This window comes from Mustelus asterias, chromosome 7, assembly GCF_964213995.1.
Source record: "Mustelus asterias chromosome 7, sMusAst1.hap1.1, whole genome shotgun sequence".
Lineage (NCBI taxonomy): Eukaryota > Metazoa > Chordata > Chondrichthyes > Carcharhiniformes > Triakidae > Mustelus > Mustelus asterias.
Window position 1 is genome coordinate 76,054,550 of NC_135807.1, and position 21,191 is coordinate 76,075,740.

The following is a 21,191-nucleotide window of genomic DNA, read 5'->3' on the forward strand; positions in this document are numbered from 1 at the left end:
ACTCATGTTGTTTGTATCTTGAAGACTTGATTAGCTGTAAGTATTCGCATTCCAACCATTATTCTGTAAATTGAGTTTGTGTCTTTATATGCCCTGTTTGTGAACAGAATTCCCATTCACCTGAAGAAGGGGCTTAAGGCTCCGAAAGCTTGTAGCTTTTGCTACCAAATAAACCTGTTGGACTTTAACCTGATGTTGTTAAACTTCTTACCCTTCATTCAAGCCATTGATGTAGATTGACATAGTTGTGGAGCCAGCTCTGATCCACTGCACTGGTTAGAGCTTACCAACCCAAAAATTACCCATTTCTTCCTGCTCTCTAGCTTCCTGTTAGGTAAACAATTCTATCTATCTATGCTAATATGTTACCCCCTACATGAGCTCTTGTGAAGTAACCTTTGATGTGACACTTATCAAATGCCTTTTGGAAATCCAGGTACATCACAGCTACAGGTTCCCTGAAACACATTGCTTGTTACTTCCTTAGAAAAAACACTAATAAATTAGTTGAACATTTCTCATTCTCAAAACTATGTTAACTCTGCCTGCTCTAATGATGATTTTTGAAATATCCTGTTATAACCTCCTAATTAATGGATTCTTCAAATTTCCTAGAATTAGGCTCACTGGTCTATGGTTTTCTGCTTCCTCTTTCCCTCTTTTCTTGAGTAAAGGTGTTATTTTTGTTATTTTCTAATTCACTGTGACCCTTCCAGAACCCAAGGACTTTTGGACAATTATAAGCAACACCTCTACAATCTCTGCATCTATTTACTTTAAGACCCTAAGATGCAGGCCATCAGGTCCTGGGGACTTGTTAACTTTTAGGTCTAATAGTTTTCCCTGCAGCTTTTCCCTGGCTGTGGTAATTGATTTGAGTTCTTCCCTTTCACCGTTTAATTTCTATGCACCTTTGGGGAGATTTCTAAGCTTTCTGTAGTGAAGACAAACATGAAATACCTGCTCAACACCTTCACCATTCCCTTGTTTTCCATTATCAATTCCCCAAATCCTCGCGAGAGGACGAACGTTAGTTTTACTTACTCTTTTCCTAATCAGATACTTACAAAACCCTTACTAACTGTTTTTTTATTTCTATGATGTGGAGATGCCGGCCACTTGGCTTGTGCTACCAAATAAACCTGTTGGACTTTAACCTGGTGTTGTGAGACTTCTTACTTTGTATTTCTAGCCAGCTTTCTCTCTCAGTCAACTTTCCCCCCCTTCAGTTTTCTTTGTCACTCTTTGCTGGTTCTAAACATCTGTCCAATCTTCTGACCTGACTAATTGTTGCAGATTCGTCAAGTGTTTCTTTCAATTTGATACAATTCATAACTTGTTTATTGAGCCATGGATGATGTATTCTTGTCAGAGTCTTTCTTTCTCACTGGGATAAATCTTTGCTGAGAGTTATTGAATATCTCCTTAAAAGTCTGCCATTGCACCTCTAATGTCCTACCTTTTAATCCAGTTTTCCCCATTCACTTTAGTCAGCTCTGCCTTCATATCCTTACAGTAATCTTTATTTAGGTTTAAAATACTAGTCATAGACCTGCACCTCCCCCATTGAAACTGAAAGTGCTTGCATTGTTTCATGACATTTTACGTTCAGTGAAATGCAAATTGGTTTGATCAGAAACTTGTGGGGAATAAAACTTCTTTCAAAACTGGCTTAAATTGTACCCAAAATTACCAATTGTGCCGAAAGCGGTAACTCCATGCCATTATATTTTATTCTGCAACATTTATAAAATGCTCCAGCTAAAGCAGCAACTTTTCAAACCTCTGTTTACTTCAGCTCATTTGACAAACCAATCACACTTCATTGTAGTAAAAGGGTGGCCAAGATTGGGTTTTCGTTGAAGTGCCAGTTCAGCCCATGCTTCGCGCAAGGTATTTCCTTATTAAAGGAGTTGAAACTTGCACTAGGAACGGCCACCTGAAGGATCGTTAAGCGGCTGATTGCCACTTAAATTGCCTGCTAATGCTTATTAAAGAGGCTACATGGCATTTTGGTGGCAAGTGCTTGACCTAATGCCCTCTTTGAACAGCGAGCTGCAAGTTGAGAGTAAACAAAGCATTGTAGAGGATTTCAACCGCTTCCTAAAGATATATCATTTTTTATTGTTCACTTCTTGTTGGAGGTTTGAAGAGAACTTATCGGGGAACTTTGTCAAGCTTACACTCCCCAACACACAGCATTTATTCTGGAAACTGCTTGAGCGCTTCACCTAAAACAATTAGATGTTGTGTTAGTGTATCTTATTGGGTATCTTACAGGGGCCACTATGGAAAAGCCAGTGCTTAGTCACCAGCTTCTTGCTGGGTGTCTCCCTTGGTGTACAGGAGCAATGGGAGGACAACATGAAATCATGCAGAACATCGCCAGCTCCTGGAGAAGATGGGCTCCTTCTCTCCTGTGGGTAGAGGGCTTCCTCCCAAGACTTCTAGTACTGCATCCAAGAATCTGTGGGCCCTCCCACTCAATCCTTGAATTGTTCTGAAATGTGCTGTTGTGTACCAGCTAGAAAACTCCACACCTTAAGTGGAGCCCATGTATATTACTTGACAGTTATTGCATCAAATAACTACTGAGTGTTAAACTTGTAGGCAGGCTTCTCTGTTTTACCACCTTAAGCAATTCAAATTGTGGTAATCAGCAAAATTGTGCCAAAACCCGACTTTCAAACAATCACAGTATTCATTTAGCACCAGTTTTTACACTTTCATGAAAATCTCCCATTACATCTATAAAATTCAACTTCAGATTCAACTAAAATTCAATCATTTATCTGTTTATTGGAAGTGAGCAATTACTTTTCTCTGGAAAAGAGAAACCTGAGAGGTGAACTGATAGAGCTCTGCAACATTTAAGATTGGGTTTGATAGAGTCAACCTGGACATGCTTCCATGTGTGGGAGAGAACAGAACAAGGATCCATAGATAAAAGATGGTCACTGATAAACCCAGTAGGGAGTTCAGGAAAAACTTCCTTACCTCGAAAATGATTAGAAAGTGGAATCCATTCCTACAAAATAGATGAGGAGCCACCTTAGGGATTAGGATATACTGGAACATCTGTGCTTTGCTGGTTCGGTGCTACTGCTTGCAGTTGTGTGCCACCTTGTCCTTCATGAAAGATGGAGGTGTGCCAATGAGTGTCTTGCAATCTTTTTGGCTGACGTGGCTGTTATAGTTGAATGGCTAGCAACATGTAAGTTGTGGGATATGGGTTTGAGACTTGCATCAATGCTAAATGATTGGGGGTGAGGCTAAGCTATGATTGTTAGCTATAACTCCTGATTGACAGAGATTGTTGCTGGGTGAGTGATGATTTGAGCATTAGCTCAGGCTGGTGATCTAGGTGGTTACGTTCGTTGACAATGACTTGAGTGAGGTCATTGAACTTCTTGTGGCATCACGTCCATGTCCTCAAGTCTTGACTTTCTGGTCCCTTTTTGAGCATTTGCCTAAGTGCCTTTGGGCCCCCAATGGATGCATGTAATCTCTTCCACTTTCCACCTCTCAAGTGCAGCATCTGAAATTCTTGGAGTCTTTGGTCTTTCATGTTGTACCATTTTTCACTGTTGCCTATGTCAGATTTATTTCCTGCAATGACTAGCAACACCTGTTCCAGCTAATGCACCTCCCCTTTAGGAGGTTCCTAATCACTTTATTTGGGGCTGGAAAGTTACAATTTTGGGCCCCATGTTGATGTGCGCAATCAATGAACAATGTAGTTAGTGCTGGTTGTATGCAGCAACCATAAAAATGAATAGGCAGTATGAATTTTCTATGCTGTCAGCATTATATTGGACAGACAGAAGTAATTGAGCACAATGATCCCTGAACCCCTTTTTTGGAGACTATCCAATTTAAATGCTAAAGTATCTGGTTTGATTCTTGATGTGTACTGTATTGGCTGATCTCATTCAGGAAAGCAGTTGGGATGCTATAACATGGCTCAGTGATAGGAAAAATAATCAGGCAAGATTCCTGCTTTTGACAACTAACCAGTGATTCTTGTTAAAATGAGTATTTGTGTGGACATATAGCGAAAAAATTATTAAACTGGATTTCGATGCTCTTCACTGATGACTAGCCTCTTGATACTCACTGTCTGAGCTTACATGTAAAGAATAATTGCTTGGATAATGGACTAACAGGACCCATCGAACTTTATTCCAGGATGGGGGAAATAGGATTAGATAATTGGCAAAAATGAACATCCCACAAATTCATGATATCCCTGAATTGCTTGAATCTGTTGACATATGATTTTTGGTCAATTTGAGAGTAAATTATCTCGGAACATTTGATTGACTGTGAAATGGTAATTACAGTATTTTTCAATGCATCTGTCCATGTTCCAGTCATTCCTATAGAATTGATTGGTTCATGTTTGTTTGATGATTGGTTGATGTGACACCAGTTGTGATCCTGAAAATATGAGGAAAAATTAGAGAGGAAAAGTGATCGAAATAAGAAGATTTAAACAATTGAAAAATTGGGGATTGACGATGTCCGGTTCAGGGGTGGGGGGGGGGGGGGGGGGGGGGGTGGGGGGGGGGGGGGGTAGTGGATGGGTGACATCTCCAAACTGGGAGATTGGGGCAACCTGCGCAATGGCACCCCGAGAACTCAGCCGCCGGCTTCCCGGTGAGAATAGGCTCTGCCCCTCCCCCTGATGGCGAGAACCACATCAGGGCTCTTATGATGCGTCTGGGAACTCACCCAAAAAATTGACACGATTCTCTCCCAGTTTCTTGGTAAGATTTTTTTGATAAGAATCCCCCCCCCCCACCCCCCACACACTCCCAGGGGTTTATCGTCAAAGAGTCTCCTACTTCCAGATGACTGAGAGGCAGTGCAGGCACATCTGTGATTGTCCAGAGACTTCATAAATCAGGTCAGCGAGAGCATGCCCTCCACCCTGGAAGCCCTGGATGAACCTGTATCTGGGGTCACCATTGCAGATGTCAGAGCAGCTTTCTTGAAGGTCAACCTATGGAAAGCTACTGGCCCGGATGGGGTACCCAGACAAGCACTCGGATCCTGCGCGGATCAGCTGGCGGAGGTATTCACAGACATCTTTAACCTCTTTTTACAACAATCTGAGTCCTTATCTGCTTCAAGAAGATGACTATCATCCCAGTACCTAAGAAAAACCAAGCAGCGTGCCTTAACGACGATTGGCCGGTGGCTCTGACATCCATCATTATGAAGTGCTTCGAAAGGTTAGTCATGGCACGAATCAATTCCAGCCTCCCGGACTACCTGGATCCACTACAGTTTGCCTACCGCCGCAACAGGTCCACAGCAGACGCCATTTCCCTGGCCCTGCACTCACTAGATAACAAGGACACCTATGCCAGACTCCTATTTATTGACTACAGCTCAGCCTTCAACAATATTATTCCATGAAACACATCTCCAAACTCCGTGGCCTGGGCCTCAGCTCCTCCCTCTGCAACTGGATCCTGAACTTCCTAACTCACAGACCGCAATCAGGAAGGATAGGCAACAACACCTCCTCCATGATCATCCTCAACACCGGTGCCCCCACAAGGCTGTGTTCTCAGCCCCCTACTATACTCCTTATACACCCATGACTGTGTGGCCAAATTCCCCTCCAATTCGATTTTCAAGTTTGCTGACGACACCACCTTAGAGTGGTCAGATCTTAAACAATGACGAGACAGAGCACAGGAATGTGATAGAGAATCTGGTGAACTGGTGCGGCAACAATAATCTCTCCCTCAATGGCAACAAAATGAAGGAGACTGTCGTCGACTTCAGGAAGCGTAAAGGAAAACATGCCCCTTTCTTCATCAATGGGGACAAAATAGAAAGGGTCGAGAGCTTCAAGTTTTTAGGTGTCCAGAACACCAACAACCTGTCCTGGTCCCCCAATGCCGACACTATAGTTAAGGAAGCCCACCAATGCCTCTACTTTCTCAGAAGACTAAGGACATTTAGCAAGTCAGCCAAACTCTCTCCAACTTTTACAGATGCACTATAGAAAGCATTCTTTCCGGTTGTATCACAGCTTGGTATGACTCCTGCTCTCCCCAAGACCACAAGGATCTACAAAAGGTCGTGAATGTCGCCCAATCCATCACGCAAACCAGCCTTCCATCCATTGACTCTGTCTACACTTCCCGCTGCCTCGGCAAAGCAGCCAGCATAATTAAGGACCCCACGCACCCCGGACATTCTCTCTTCCACCTTCTTCCTTCGGGAAAAAGATACAAAAGTCTGAGGTCACGTACCAACCAACTCAAGAACAGCTTCTTCCCTGCTGCTGTCGGACTTTTGAATGGACTTATCTTGCATTAAGTTGATCTTTCTCTATACCCTAGCTATGACTGTAACACTACATTCTGCACTCTCTCGTTTCCTTCTCTATGAACGGTATGTTTTGTCTCTACAGCGTGCAAGAAACAATACTTTTCACTGTATGTTAATACATGTGACAATAATAAATCAAATCATAAATCACATTTGCCCCATCCTTTGTGAATACCTGACTCCAGGTTGGAGGCTTTTCCCTGTCAGTGGCATTGAAGGTGTTGGCTGCACTCAATTTATTTACCTCTTGGTCTTTCCAGGGATCAATAGCTAATCTGTCAGTCTGCAACACATCGATACATAAAGGAGGTCACTGAAGCCCTTTACGGGAAGGCCCATCATTATGTCGGGTTTGTACTGAATGAATATAGCCAGGCTCAGTGATTCATCGGCTTCGCAACCACCTCAGGTGCCCCAAGACTGCAGGGTGTAATAGATTGCATCCTTGTGGCATTATGGGCTCCATGGCAGCAGCCCCTAATGTTTATAAACCACAAGGACTACCATTCCATCAATGTACAGCTGGTGTGTGACCATCACAAGCACATCCTGAATGTGTGTGCACATTACCCTGGGAGTTTCCATGACTCCTACACCCTCAGTCCCTCCCAGGTGCCTGGGATTTTTGAGGGGCCAGAATGTCTGCAGGGATAGGTGCTGGAGGATAAGGGCTACCCACTTGTACGCTGACAGATGACTCCAGTGCATTGGCCTCAGACTCGAGCTGAGGAAAGGTCTAACTGAGAGGTTCTCCCTTGCAGAGCATGACCGCAGGGCTTCTGAAGATGCGATTCGGATGCCTGGACCACTTGGGTGGCTCTCTGCAATATGTAACTGAGAGGGTTCTCCACACGATTGCAGTTTGCTGTGCCCTTCACAATCTGCCATGCAAAGAGGTGAGCCCTTGCCATAGCGTGAAGATGATGAAGTGCCGAGCTCGCCCAAAAAACCAGCGCAGAGGATGTCCATTTTCACGTTGTTATGACATTTAAACTTTTTTGGGGAAAATTCCACCGCTTGTCATTGGCTAAAGTTGGAGCACTGGGGGAGAAAGTTTGCTCTGTAGTGTTTGGTTTGTAGGTGCTAATTGGTTTCCTTAAGGTCAAAATTTGGGTTCTAGGTGCTCACACACTTCTGACAGGAAGTTAGTTGTCAACTTACTCATTTGATACATTTGTAAATCTGTCAGTGCCTGGCAATGTGGCTGTGGGAAAACTATCACTGCATTTCTTATTTTGTGATTCTCATGAGCAATTCCTATTGGGCAAGGCAAACTTGGCAGTAGTATTGGAAACAACAAAGCTACCCCTGATCCATTCTCTCCTTATCTGAACTATTCTTTTAAAATGGGAAATTATAGATTGAGGCATATGTGTAATTCTGATAGGAGATTTTTTTACGGAGGGTGATAGTTTACATGCACACTTATTTGTCTCTCAAAAGAGTCAGTCATGGATGAGAGCAGGATGATGAATGTTCTCTTTATAAACTGCACTTGACAGGTGTCATGAGTGCAGCTTCAGCAGACTGGGTGGATGTTTCTTTTGACAGAAGATTCAGTTAGACTGCTGGGCACCCAGCCAAAATAGTTCACGGTTGACGAAGAAGGCTGCCATAGGCTACTTAGGCACTAAAAGACATTTCTTACTTACAAAATGAATTATTTTTTAACCACAAAACTTTATCACTGTTTTCGATAGACTAAATTAGTTTCCCAATACTACAACTGTTTCATACGCTTCAAAAGTGCCTCATTAAGCTGCAAAATGCTTTGAAATGTCCTGGAATTGTGAAAGGTACTGCAAGTCCTTTTCTTTTATTATTTAGTAATTAGTAATAAAGTCAGAATTCAATGTGGTCTTGCAGTTTTTAATTTTTTTATATAGTCTGTTTTCTAAATTGATAAATTATTCCAAGTTGAAAAACTGAGGTACACTGGCTATGTTATTTTTCTAGTTTTAAATGTACTAACTGGCATACTGTGATGTTACTCATGATAAGCCAACAAATACACTGGGTTATATCATGGAATGCACATTGCATTACTTAGCTGCTGAAATGAATCTGTAACCCTTAAGGTTTTCAAGTCTAATTTCTAGAAATGGGTCTATTTGAATGTTAATTAGTGGCAGTTGGTCCGATGAATATTGGAAGTCAATTAAACAGCAATTGTTTTGCTTTTGATCGGCAGTTGATTGTGAGTTCTTGAGTTATTGCCTATTCCACCCCTCCCCTATTCCCCGCATCACTAATTTCAGAAAGAAAAACAGGAGCTACTGGCTTCCTGTCACTGTAAAGACACTTTCTCTTAAACTTTGCTTTTACATCTCTTAACCAAATCTGGTGTTTTCAAGTGTGATAGATCCAGACTTAAATGTGCAATATTGAAACATTATGTGCACGAACACTCCCTGCTTTATATTTACCTCTACAGTCACAATTCTGACAGATTCCTGTTAGTTTTGACTCTGCTGACTTCTCTAATCTTACAGTTATACTTGTCTTTCAATCCTTCCATTGCTAAGGAGTGTTGCTTTCTCTAAAGTGCTCAGCCTTGCCCATGACAAATTTTTCAGATATGCCGACTCTTGGGAATTTATATTGAAGCGCAGAACATGATTTTTGCCCCAGGCTTGAGAAGCATGAGTCAGGAGCTTTTCAGACTTCAGAAACTAAAGTCCATCACCTCTGCCTGTACCCACCATATTTTCATCTCCTGAAGATGCAGGCAGGTAGGGTGTACCAGGTCAGCTAAGTTCTCTCAGGTTTGAACATTGCAGTTAGACACAATGGGGGTAATTCAGATTCATGCTGTGCAAAAACCATGAGGCTGTCAATCGGAGGTTTGCTAGACTGCACTGTGAAATTGAATGAAAGCAAATGTTTTCAAAGGAAAGCAAAGGACTTCAAAGGATTTCCAAGGACTAGTAGGAAGGCTCAGAGGTCAGGAATAACCCCCGCAGTGAAAGTGACTTCTCCTGACAGTCAGAGAACTTCAAAGGTGCAAGGACTTCACCTCACACCTGCAGCTTCTGAGAGAGAGAAAGGGGAATCCCTTCTGCAGAATGGAGGGCTGTTGTGATTTGAAAGCCTGTCAGGTGCCCGGGGGGGGGGGGGCATGGAGATCAAAGTGACCAGGTCACTTCAAAGTTTTCACAGGCCAGAATGAAAACTGTGAAGTGAGATGCCTGAAATCAGCGTGCCAGGAGTGATGTTCAGGTTTTCCAGGACTAGAAGGGGCAGTCTAGGGCACTTAGAGTCGATTCAGGTAGATTATGGGTGTAATCTTTGATAGCTAACAGAGTTATTTGCCTGTAATTTGTAGTGTTACACAAGGTGATTGTGTATTGTTTGCTCTTTTATTCACAGTAGTGATTTGAGGCTTCCTTACAGTTGAACCATTGCTGATTAAAACAACAATCAATCCATAACTTAAGCACAAAGATTTCCAGCAACACTATGAATTATTGCTGATGTTTACTATTAAGGCAGCAATCTGCAAAACTAGTAATTACTTTTGAGGGTACTGAATTTCCTCTTGCTGAATTAGTCTGCCGTTTGCTTTGCTTTAACGCTTTGGCTGGCCTGCCTAATTACAATACGCCGAGAATTTCCATTCACCATTTCCATTTCCATTTCCATTCACTGGGTCCTTCTCCAGAGGACCCCAGAGGATGCGCTGGGGGTTCTCCTGGAAATCCCCTTGCAAGGACGATATGGGAATTGCTTGGGAATGATCCGGGAAGTTTAAACATCTGATGGGCTGAAGGGCCTATTTCTGTGCTGTATGATTCTGAGTGGAATTTTCTTGTCCCACTCGCCACAGGAATTGTAGCGGGCAGGGCAGGATCATGCAAAGGTCCATTGACCTCGGGCGGGATTTTCCGATCTTGGGGCAAGCGTGGCTGGAAAATCTCACCCTATGACTCTGTTCCAGGGATGAGAAACTTCAGTATTAATTTATTTAGCGAAAGAAAGTCCCTAAGACAAGCAGTTTCTTCCAGTCCTGCTGTATTGAGTGCGGAGAGGCTCTGCTGAGTCTGTGGATTGGACACTGTCCCTATGATGCGGTGCATAGTTTGCTCTCACCCAGAGGCACATTCGGAGGCTGGCACTAATGCCCCATCTGTGGAGGTTGGCCGAGCAGGGGCCATGACTGGTCCTGAACCTGTTGAAAGTGCATCACTGTGGACTCTATGGATTCACTCTTTCCTTGAAAAATGAGAAACGAAACTGCAATTATGAGGATAATGTAGTATGGCCCTTTAAGGGTGATTCATGAGGGCCACATGATAGGTGCAGACCCTATAGATTGTCATGGCGGGAAGCTGAACCAATCAGCAGGAGAATGGGTCGAGGAGGGGCTTGCAGTGGGAGCCAAGGACTCGAGTAAAGCAGTCATTTAGTCTGACCTTGTTGTATATATTATTCTTACTGTTTGGCAATAAAGCCTTTGTTGATTCAAACCATGTCAAGTCACCCTCGATCTATCACACATAGATTGGAGATGTTGGGTCTATTCTCCATGGAGAGAAGAAGGTTGAAAGGAGACTTGATAGAGATGTTCAATATCATGAGGGGGCTGGACAGAGTAGATCAGGAGAAACTGTTCCCAGTCGTAAAAGGATCAAGAACGAGAGTGCACAGATTTAAGGTGATTTGGAAAAAAAGCAGATGTGATCTGAGAAAAAAACTTTTTCACACGACGAGTGCTTTGTGTCTGGAATGCACTGGCTGGAAGTGTTCTGGAGGCAAGATCAATTGATGCATTCAAGAGGACATTAGATGATTACTTGAATCGAAATAATGTGCAGAGTTACGGGGAAAAGGCAGGGGAATGGCACTAAGCCACAAGCCTTTTTGGAGAGCCGGTGCAGACACTTCTGTGCCATAACAATTCGTTAATACCAATTCTCTTGAATAAAGATTTACCTCCTAATTTGAGAAATGAGTTGATATGCCAAGTATTTTAAAAACTAACGGAACTTTTAAATGCAGAACATTTAAATTAGCGAAACAGACATCTTCAATATGTGGAATCAGGCTTCAGGTGAACTGAGCCAGCTGTAAATGAATGAAGTGAATGTGGCTTCAGAATTCAAGTTGGGATTGAGGAGAGGGCCAGCCATGAATTAATGGAACAAATATGCCCTTAATAGCCTTGGATTAAATAAATAAATATGTGTTCTAATCGGAGTTCCTGCAGGGTAGGCCGTTTGCAAATTAATAAATTAAATACATCTAAGTACAAATCAGCTATGGGAGACAAGCCAGTTAAAATTCAGATTTAAATATGCTCTGAATTACTCAGCACAAATCAAATTGGCTTTTTTGGCAAGCATCAGAAAAAGCCATGTATTAATTAACTAAATGTACCCTCAATAAATGCTGTGCAATTTCGAGAGTAGAATAGCTGCAGATTAATTAGATAAATAAATGGAGGCTGAAGAAATGAAATTGAGCTGTGTCCTTTATTCAGTCTTTACTCTACCTGGCTCTACTCCAAAATCTCACCTTAATTTGTGAGAAGAATTGCTTCTGCTTACCTTTAACCCCTCCAATTTATTTCATCCCTGAGCTGCCGTATTCTCTAGATATTCTTTTGATTTTTATGTGCTTGTAAAAGGCCTCCCTAACTTCTTGCATATTCTCTCTTTCAAATGTCTTAATTTCCTTACTGCATTTTTCATATTCTTGCTAATTATCTATAGTCTTAACTTTTATCATATGTATTCCTTTTAAGTGTTTATTAATGTTTAAACAGTCTGTTTATCCTTGAAATTCTCAATGTTGATGCACCCCCCTATTTATTTTGTCCTTTATTTACCTTCTATTTCAAAATTTCCACTGCTATTCCATTAATTTTCACAGTAACTTCATTGCAGTGTTAATGTGTTAATGTGCAGTGTTACTTGTGACACTGATAAATAAACTTTTAAACTTTTGATTTATTTGCTAACTTTTTTGCGGATCCTCCATTCTCTGAACATTGTCATATTCTGTTCACCAGTCACCTTTTACCCTTTAGCCTTTTTTTGGATTTTTACCTTATACACAGTGGTCAAAATTTCAAATTGTTCTCCTACTCTGACAATTATCTGCCTAATTTAAGTTCCAAGATTTAAATCAAGCAATGCTTCTTTTTGGACTAGAGATGTATAAATCTCGAAAGCAGTTCTGAATGCATTCAACAAATTTTCCTCATTTTGATAACATCCATTGCTTTTATTTTGTCAATCTGATGATGATGTTTGTAATACGTAATATGGTTCTTTAATTGCAGCGGTGGTGGCTCATGGATGAGATCTTGGGGTTTGTGTGTTTAAACATAAAACATTTATTGTTAGGATTTAACTATTTATAGTTCCAAATATGGTCATGCATGGTGTTGCTCCCACATTGCAGGCTAGCTGCTTATTGAGTGTTCTTCCAGACTGCCCTCTTTCCATGAGACTATATATGTCACACTGTGGGCAATGCCACTCTAGTCCCACATTAACCCTTGTTCTGTTGAGCATCTTACATTATAATGCATGCAGATGCATTTCATCACAAGGCTGTTATACATGTGCAAATGGTGCAGGAACTTCTGACACAGTTCAACTGAAATGTTCAAAAGTTGTTAGAATCATAGAATCATACAGTGCAGAAGAGGCCCTTCGGCCCATCGAGTCCACACCATCACTGGAGCAACCTTGTGTAATCACCCTCTGTATCCTACAACTGAGCCAATTTTGAATCCACTTTATCAAATTACCCTGTAGCCTATGTGCATTTGCCGTCTTTATAAGTCTCCCATGTGGGACCCTGTTAAAGGCTTTGTTGAAATCCACATAAACTACATCAACTGTACTACCCTCATCTACACACCTGGTCACCTCCCCAAAAATTTCAATCAAATTTGTTCGGCATGACTTCCCTCAGATGAAGCCATGTTGACTGATCAAGTCTTATCTCTCAAAGTGGCGGTAGATGCTCTCCTGCAGAATTTTCTCCAATAATTTCCCTATCACTGACTTGCTATCCAAGTTGCTTTGCTAGCTTCACAAAACAGAACCTCTCTATCTGCCTTACCAGTGAATGTGTGAAGTTGCTATTTTTTGCATGGTAGTTATGAACTAAACTCACCATAGCAATCTTGATCAATTTATTCTAAGCATGCTTTTAATGATGTGATCAGCCTTAGTTACTGCCAGTTACTCGTGCTAGAATTTAACTCTTCCAGTTGAGACATCTCATTCTTTCAGGTTTTATGTTAAAGGTGAAAATTTTTTAATCATTTTACTTTTCTGTCCCTTTATATTCTCTTAAATCAGTCTTTGGTTCATTGAATATTTACTTTTCTGTATCTGATTTGGCATTGAATTCACCCACTGTCATTTAGATTTCCATACTAGTTCTTACACTATTAATTAATTTCACAGTTCTTCAATCTAACTGCTTGTCCTGTTCACTGAAACTCCAGATGTCTAGTTTCCCTTACTGTGATCTTACCAGCTTGCACTTTACGCAAATTGACATGAAAAATTGTAACAAACCCATCATACAAGAGCAATGTAACTAATGGCAGACACCGTTGGATGCTCTGCCACTGCAAATGATGGCCCCTCGTGTTTCAGTGCTATTTTAGAAGTTTTCATTAATGCAGCTACTACACTCCTCCTTCCTTCCACCTCATGTCTCCTGAGGATGTTATAATTAGGAATGTGAGTTTCCAGTCTTTCCCAAGCCCAAGCCTCATCTCTGTATAACTATTATGCCCTATTCCTGCACTATTTTTGATGATTCTAACAATTTTATTTTGAATGCACTGTGGCCACATATATATCAGTTAATTGTGACTTAATCTTTTGATATTTGTTTCTTATGAAAAAAATCTGGAAAAAAGAATTTTACTTTTTGAAGACCTTTGGTCCTTCTGGAATGGTGTGTTAATTACACTAAGGCTCAGAGCCAGTTAATTTCTCTTTCTTGTCTAACAATGTCTTCTCAAATTTATTTCAGCAAGCCAGCCATCTCTATTTAGTGAGATGCTTCAGTGTGATTTGGACAGGCCGAGTAAGTGGGCATAATGTGGATAAATATGAGGTTATCCATTTCAGTCGCAATAATAAGACGGCAGATTATTATTTGAATGGGTATAAATTGAGAGAGGTGGATACTCAGTGAGACCTTGGTGTACTTGTGCATCAGTCGCTGAAAGTAAGCGCACTGGTACAGCGGGCAGTAAAGAACGCAAATGACATGTTGGCCTTCATAGCAAGAGGATTTGAGAATAGGAATAGAGATGTTTTACTGCAATTGTACAGGATGTTGGTGAGGCCACACCTGGAGTATTGTGTGCAGTTTTGGTGCCCTTATCTGAGGAAGGATGTCCTTGCTATAGAGTGAGTACAGCGAAGGTTTACCAGGCTGATTCTTCCTCGGATGGTAGGTCTGTCATATGAGGAGAGATAAATCGGTTCGGATTATATTCATTGGAACTTAGAAGAATGAAAGGGCATCTCATAGAAACTTATAAAATTCCAACTGGATTAGACAGGGTGGATTCAGAAAGAATATTCTCGATGGTGGGCAAGTCCAGAACTAGGGGTCATTGTTTGAGGATAAGGGGTAAACCTTTTAAGACTGAGGTGAGGAGAAATTTCTTCACTCAGAGAGTGGTGAATCTGTGAAATTCACTACCAAAGAAAGTAGTTGAGGCCAAAATGTTGCGGGATTTCAAGAAGAAATTAAATATAGCTCTTTGGGTTTAAAGGAATCAAGGGATATTTGGGGGACGGGAGGGGGGGCACGGGTAGGAAGGCATGGGATCCGGATATTAAATTTGATGATCAGCCATGATCAAAATGAATGGCAGAGCAGGCTCAAAGGGCCAAATGGCCTACTCCTGATTCTATTTTCTATGTTTGTATGAGAGTATTCTAACACAGTCCTGACTTGTATCTTGACGATGGCTTTTGGGAGTCAGGAGGTGAGCTACTTGCCACAGAATTCCCAGCCTCTGACCTGCTCTTGTATTTATATGGCTGCTCAAGTTATGTTTCTGGCCAATAGTAACCCCCAGGATGTTGAAACTGGGGGATTCAGTGATGGTAATGACATTAAATGTCAAGGGGCAATGGTTAGATTCTCTCTTGTTGGAGATGATCATTGCCTGGCACTTGTTTGGCATGAATGTTACTTGCCACTTATCATCTCATGCCTGAATGTTGCTCAGGTCTTGTTGCATGTGGACATGAACTGCTTGAGTATCTGAGGAGTTGAGAATGGTACTGAACACTGATGCAGCATTTAGGAGATGTCACCAAATGTCTTTCATTTTAACTGATGCAGCTTCATGTCACCAGGGGAGGTGCTTTATGAGTTGATCTTGCAAAGAGGAGCAGTCATTGCCTCTATCTGAAGGTGGTAGTAACCAATTGCTGTTACACTTTAAGTGACTCTGATAGATCAAGTGTCCATTTCTAAAGAAACAGGAAGGATTCAAACATCCCATGTTATGTTGTTTTCACTCCACCTTGCATCTCTTCTAGCCAAATTGATATATTCCCGATCTCTGTAATCACCTCCACCTTTGCAACCCTCTGAGATTTCTGGGCTCCTCCAATTCTAGCTTCCTGCTCCACCTTTGGTGGTCATGCCTTTAGCAGCCTAGGCCCCAGGTTCTGAAATTCCCTCCCTAAACCTTTTCACCTCTCTACCTGCTTTAAGATACTGCTTAAAATGTGCCTCTGATCAAGTGTTTGGTCACCTAATATCATGTTACATGAGTTTTGTGTCAAATTTTCATAACAAAATTGTTGTTATGTGAGACTGCATCAGTGACTCTTGTCCTTGACCAAACTGTCCTCCTAATGCCCTCCCTCCTGCTAACTTCAGTGTTCCCTTCCCTCCCCCAATGTCCTCAGGGAGGCCAACTCCTCCTGCTTTGTTTTGGAACTGCTGACTACATTGTGGAACTGCAGATATTTTGGAGGAACAAGAAAATGAACCCTTGCCCATTAACAATGCTCTTTGTCCTGTATAAAGTTGTGGCTCTTATAAAAGACTTCCAATGGGAAATGTGTAACCATGTTATCTCCTTTAAAAACAATAAAAGGAACGGGCTCAAATTGTGTTGAGAGACCTGAAATAACCTTCTGATTTGCTACCTTTGCTTTGTCAGAAGTTTCACAGAAATAGATTGCTGCGTGGTTTGTATTGGGTGATTGCAGGCTGTGAAAGCGCATTGTCTGTTTTCATCAAAGAGTGCATAACTCACCATGCCTCAGGGGTTCAGCACAGTGCAAAATGAAGGAATTATTTATCATGACCAACCCTGATTTGAGGATGGTGTCTATTTTAGTCAATCTCTAATAAATTATCAATGAGACATGAGCTGCTGACAGTTTTATTTTGCTTTAGGAGAATTTAAATATATTTGCTAATCGCTTAATTAAACAGCCATATCTGATTAGTTTTATTTCTAGTTGCATCTTTATGTACCTGTTTTCATATTGGTTAAGGCAGCAAGTAATGTTAAATAATCCTCCTGGAAAATGAAGCTGTGTCAGTTAAATAGTATGTAATTGTGCATTAGTGATAATCTCACTGTGTTGGCACTGAATGCTTTGCAATCTCTTCAATCAATGTACTTTATTGATGGAAAGTCACTTATAAACTGTACTCTACAGATAGAAAATAATATTTTATGTTTAATTTTATTTAGTATTTAATTCTGATTAAAACAGTTCATTCCAAGCCAGGAACCTCATTACATTTGTGCTATTCTGAGCTAAAGCCATACGTGATAATTAGATGTAATTTAACCTGTACACTTCAATTACATTAAATGGATTGGTAGAAATAGTGGATTATGAATGAATGATTAGTTAAGGTGACAGATTCACTGTCTCTGTGGCCTGGTGCTTTTTACATAGAAAATTGTCATCAGCTCTTTTTTGCCTTTCCTTTTCTTGGGGAGGTGGTCTTGATGACTCCTGAGGTATGAAGATGGCAAATGGGCCTCCCCCAGTGGTGCTCCTTGATCATCCAGAAGGTAGCAGACATCAGAACAGTGAATTGGGAGTGCTTAGAGATGGTACAGATTTTAAGACACGTAATGAAAATGTGTGAGGGGAGGAAAGAACTAACTAGAAGGTCTGTGATATGGTGCAAGGTAAAATATTGGAGCCAAAGATTAGCAAAACAACTAAGGTGAGATAAACAGACTAATGGGGGGAGAGATGTGAAGGCAAATGTGGAAGCACAGAAAATACAAAGTGGAGCTATGGAATATTATTTCTGGTCAATGGGAACTCTCAGGATGTCAATGTTAGCAACAACTTTTAAGTCTGCAAATGCAGAACCCAATTCACATACAAAGGGCCCGATTTTACCAAAATTTACGGGCGCGAAATCGCGGTAAAGTTGGGCATCGGGCCTAAAACGCGATCTGCACCCAACTCATGGCAGATTGCGTCTTTACCGAGCCCCGATCCGGGCATGGGTCTGGCGCGCGCCCGAATCGGCCGGCGCGATGATTAAAATGCATTTGCATGCATTTAAATCGACTTAATGAAGCTCGCGCCCAACTTTACCGACGAATCCGACTTTACCAGGTTGCGGCCCATTTCGCGTCCGCGCATTAAACGACCTGTTAAATAAAAGTCCGAATGGGACTCCAATTCAGCAGGGGAACCACCGAAGCCAATCCCCCCCGACCATCCTTCACGGACCCGCCCCCCTCCACCGCGAACCACCCCGACAGCCCGCCCCCACCCCCCACCGATTGGACCCCCCTGAGAGGCAGGCCCTGCCGGCAGATCACCTTCCCCCGGGATCGACCCCCCTGGGAGGCACACCCCCACCTAGCTTGATCGCTGGTCTCCCTCCACCATCCTTCTGATCTGCCGTCCGGCGACAGCCTCCTGCACGCTGGGGGTTGGGGAGGGGTGGGGGCGCTGCCAGTCTGCGGCCGATCCCTCCTCCCCCCACTCCCCCCCCCACTCCCCCCTGCCCCCAGGGAAAGGCAGAGCAGCACAGACAGCAGAGAGGATGAAAGGAATTCCCTTTGGAGGATAATGTCCAAATCACAGGAACTAAAAACCTGACAGTCCAAAATCTGGGATAATATTTCAAAATGTATATCCCGCCATCCCTGTCCTGTAATATTATCCCAGATTTTGTACTGTCAGGTTTTTAGTTCCTGTGATTTGGACATTATCCTCCAAAGGGAATTCCTTTCATCCTCTCTGCTGTTTGTGCTGCTTTGCCTTTCGCGCCCGGGCGCGCTGCCTGCGGTCTGTTCCGAACTGCGCAGCGTAGTTGCAGCTCCGGCCGCTCCAACAGCGCTAAGCCCCGCCCAATAGACCGGCGCCGAAAAGAGGCGTATGGGCGCGCTGGAGCGTGGCTGCCGGGCGCGGATCCGTTTGACGACCGGACCCGGCACTTAGTCCCGATTTGGTAAAATCGGCCCCAATGTCTTAAACAAAGGAAAGTGATATAATGAGCACTGTGGCTTTTCATCACCACATGGACTGAAGCAGTTTGAGAAGGTGGCATGTTGGAAGTATTTTGCAGGTTAATATCAACCTGTTTGACCATGTTATGAATGCACCTTCCTTTGCTACCAAGTCCTGGGATGGGAATTGAATAGTAAGAAATCTCACAACACCAGATTAAAGTCCAACAGGTTTATTTGGTAGCACAAGCTTTCGGAGTGTCGCTCCTTCTTCAGGTGGGTGAAGAGTTGAAGAGTCTGGAACTTGAACCCAGAGCTTCTGGCTCAGTGGCAAGGATACGACCTATTATGGCACAATACCTCCCATGGAATATAATGCACTTTTTAAAATACATTTGCAGTTCGTGAGAAGGGTGTTGTCATTTGAAAGCCTTGTGCATATGCATCTATGTGCCCTCTTATTGCGAGGGTAAGCCATACTCCTACTCTATGTTCACCTCTCTTTGTGAGCCTCAAATGTGATATGTAGGTGACTCGTGATAGTTACTCTGCCTTTGTGTTCTATCAGGACGATGTGTTAAGCTCTTTACTGAAGTGTCTGCAAAATACTTATCATTAAGTTGGCCACCATTGTATCAAGTCTTTTGATGCATTGTCTGCGCTGTTGTGGCAAATATCATTTCCCATAGTGCACCAATGGAGGGTTCACTGCTGACCTTTCCAATGAATAGAGCCTGGTGAATCCTGAGGGTTGAAGGTGCGAGGCTAAAAATTGTTTTCAGTGTCACTGGTCATAAAGGCCTTTCGGTCCATTGGAATAGCACAAAGGGACAGAAGGAATGTGGCTTTGTCCCATTGCCTCTACCTTAATCATCTTGGATTCTTGTGGCACGAGCACCTTGTCCACGTTGTGTTTCTTTGAGGGCATCTTCAGCTGGGAGCTGACCTTCATCTTCCAATTCAGGTTCCCACCCTTCCTCCTCTTCACCGTCTGAGGAGCTCTCAGCCTCCTCCATGTCTCCCTCTGGTACGGGATTCCTCCTTCTGAAGTGCCGGGTTGTAAAGGATGCAACAGATCATGATGAGATGGGACACTCTCCCTGGAGAGTCCTGTGAGGCTCACCTGTGTGGACAAAGCATCAAAAGTGTATCCTCAGGATGCTGCTAATGGTCTGTTTGTTGTTTGTTAATGGGTCATGTTGCCTAATGCGCCTCATTGTATCTCTCCTCCCAGTGACTCAGAGGATAATGCATTGGTGTCATGAGCCATCATTTGAGCGGTAACCCTTATTTATTATTAGTGTCACAAGTAGGCTTATATTAACACTGTAATGAAGTTACTGTGAAAATCCCCTAGTCGCCACACTCCGGCACCTGTTCGGGTACACTGAAGGAGAATTTAGCATGGCCAATGCACCTAACCAGCACGGGGAGAATGTGCAAACTCCGCACAGACAGTGACTCAAGCTGTGAATTGAAGCTGGGTCTCTGGCACTGTGAGGCAGCAGTGCTAACCACTGTGCCACAATGCCTCCCTTATCCCCAAGCAGCCATGTCTGCAATCACTGAGGCCCTTCGAATATGTGAGGCACCTGGGAGTGACTCAAGATTTATAAGTCATGAAAACTCCCAGGGTACCTGGCACAAACGTGCATGATGTGCTTCTGATGATCGCACACCAGTTAAATGTTGATGGAGTGGAACCTTTTCCTATTAATGAACATCAGGGGGTTGGAGCCATTGAGCTCCCAGTGCTACACGTGTGCAGCCAATTTCACTCTGTTTTCTATGGATACCTGAGATATCTGCAAATCCCCAAAATTTAGCAGCCTGGCTAGCTTCGTCAAGAATGAAATTCACATATAGCAAAGGACATCTGTCATCTCCTTGGTACATTTATGTGTTGAGTTTGGAGAGATACCACCTACATCACCTGTGAATCTGCAGGCAAAAAATAGTGTGTGGCAGTGACTTTCGGGGGCACTGGCTGGGGATATTCTCCCAGTCAGTGGGATGTTGGATTCTCCCACGGAAAATGGCAGATGGGATCCACCACCTCTCTTGGCAAGCACAGATGGGAGCAGCATTGTCTGTCGCTCATCTCCACATGGTAGAGCCTTGGTCACCTCTGAGAGATGGGTCTAAACTCCTCATCCTCTGGTCATTTCAGACGCTCCCCTGGACCTTCGGGTGGGCCTCCTCTCGAAGTTGGGCTGGGCAGCACCAGGCCCTTCTCCTCCTGCTCCTCCTCAATCTGACCAATGAAATCACGAAGGCAGCATTGCCCACAGGGGGAATTAATCAATCCTCCTTCTCCCTGCTGAATAATAGATGCAAAAGGTTAATGAACACTGGGCAAAAAGAGTGGACCCCATGCTCGCAAACAGACAGGCAG

General features: G+C 42.8%; 1 protein-coding gene across 1 annotated transcript in view; it reads left to right on the top strand.

Annotated features, from left to right (window-relative positions):
• c7h8orf34 (chromosome 7 C8orf34 homolog) overlaps window positions 1-21,191 on the top strand; it is a 408,768-nt gene that overhangs the window by 137,100 nt on the left and 250,477 nt on the right. The gene's annotated exons all lie outside the window — the stretch shown is intronic.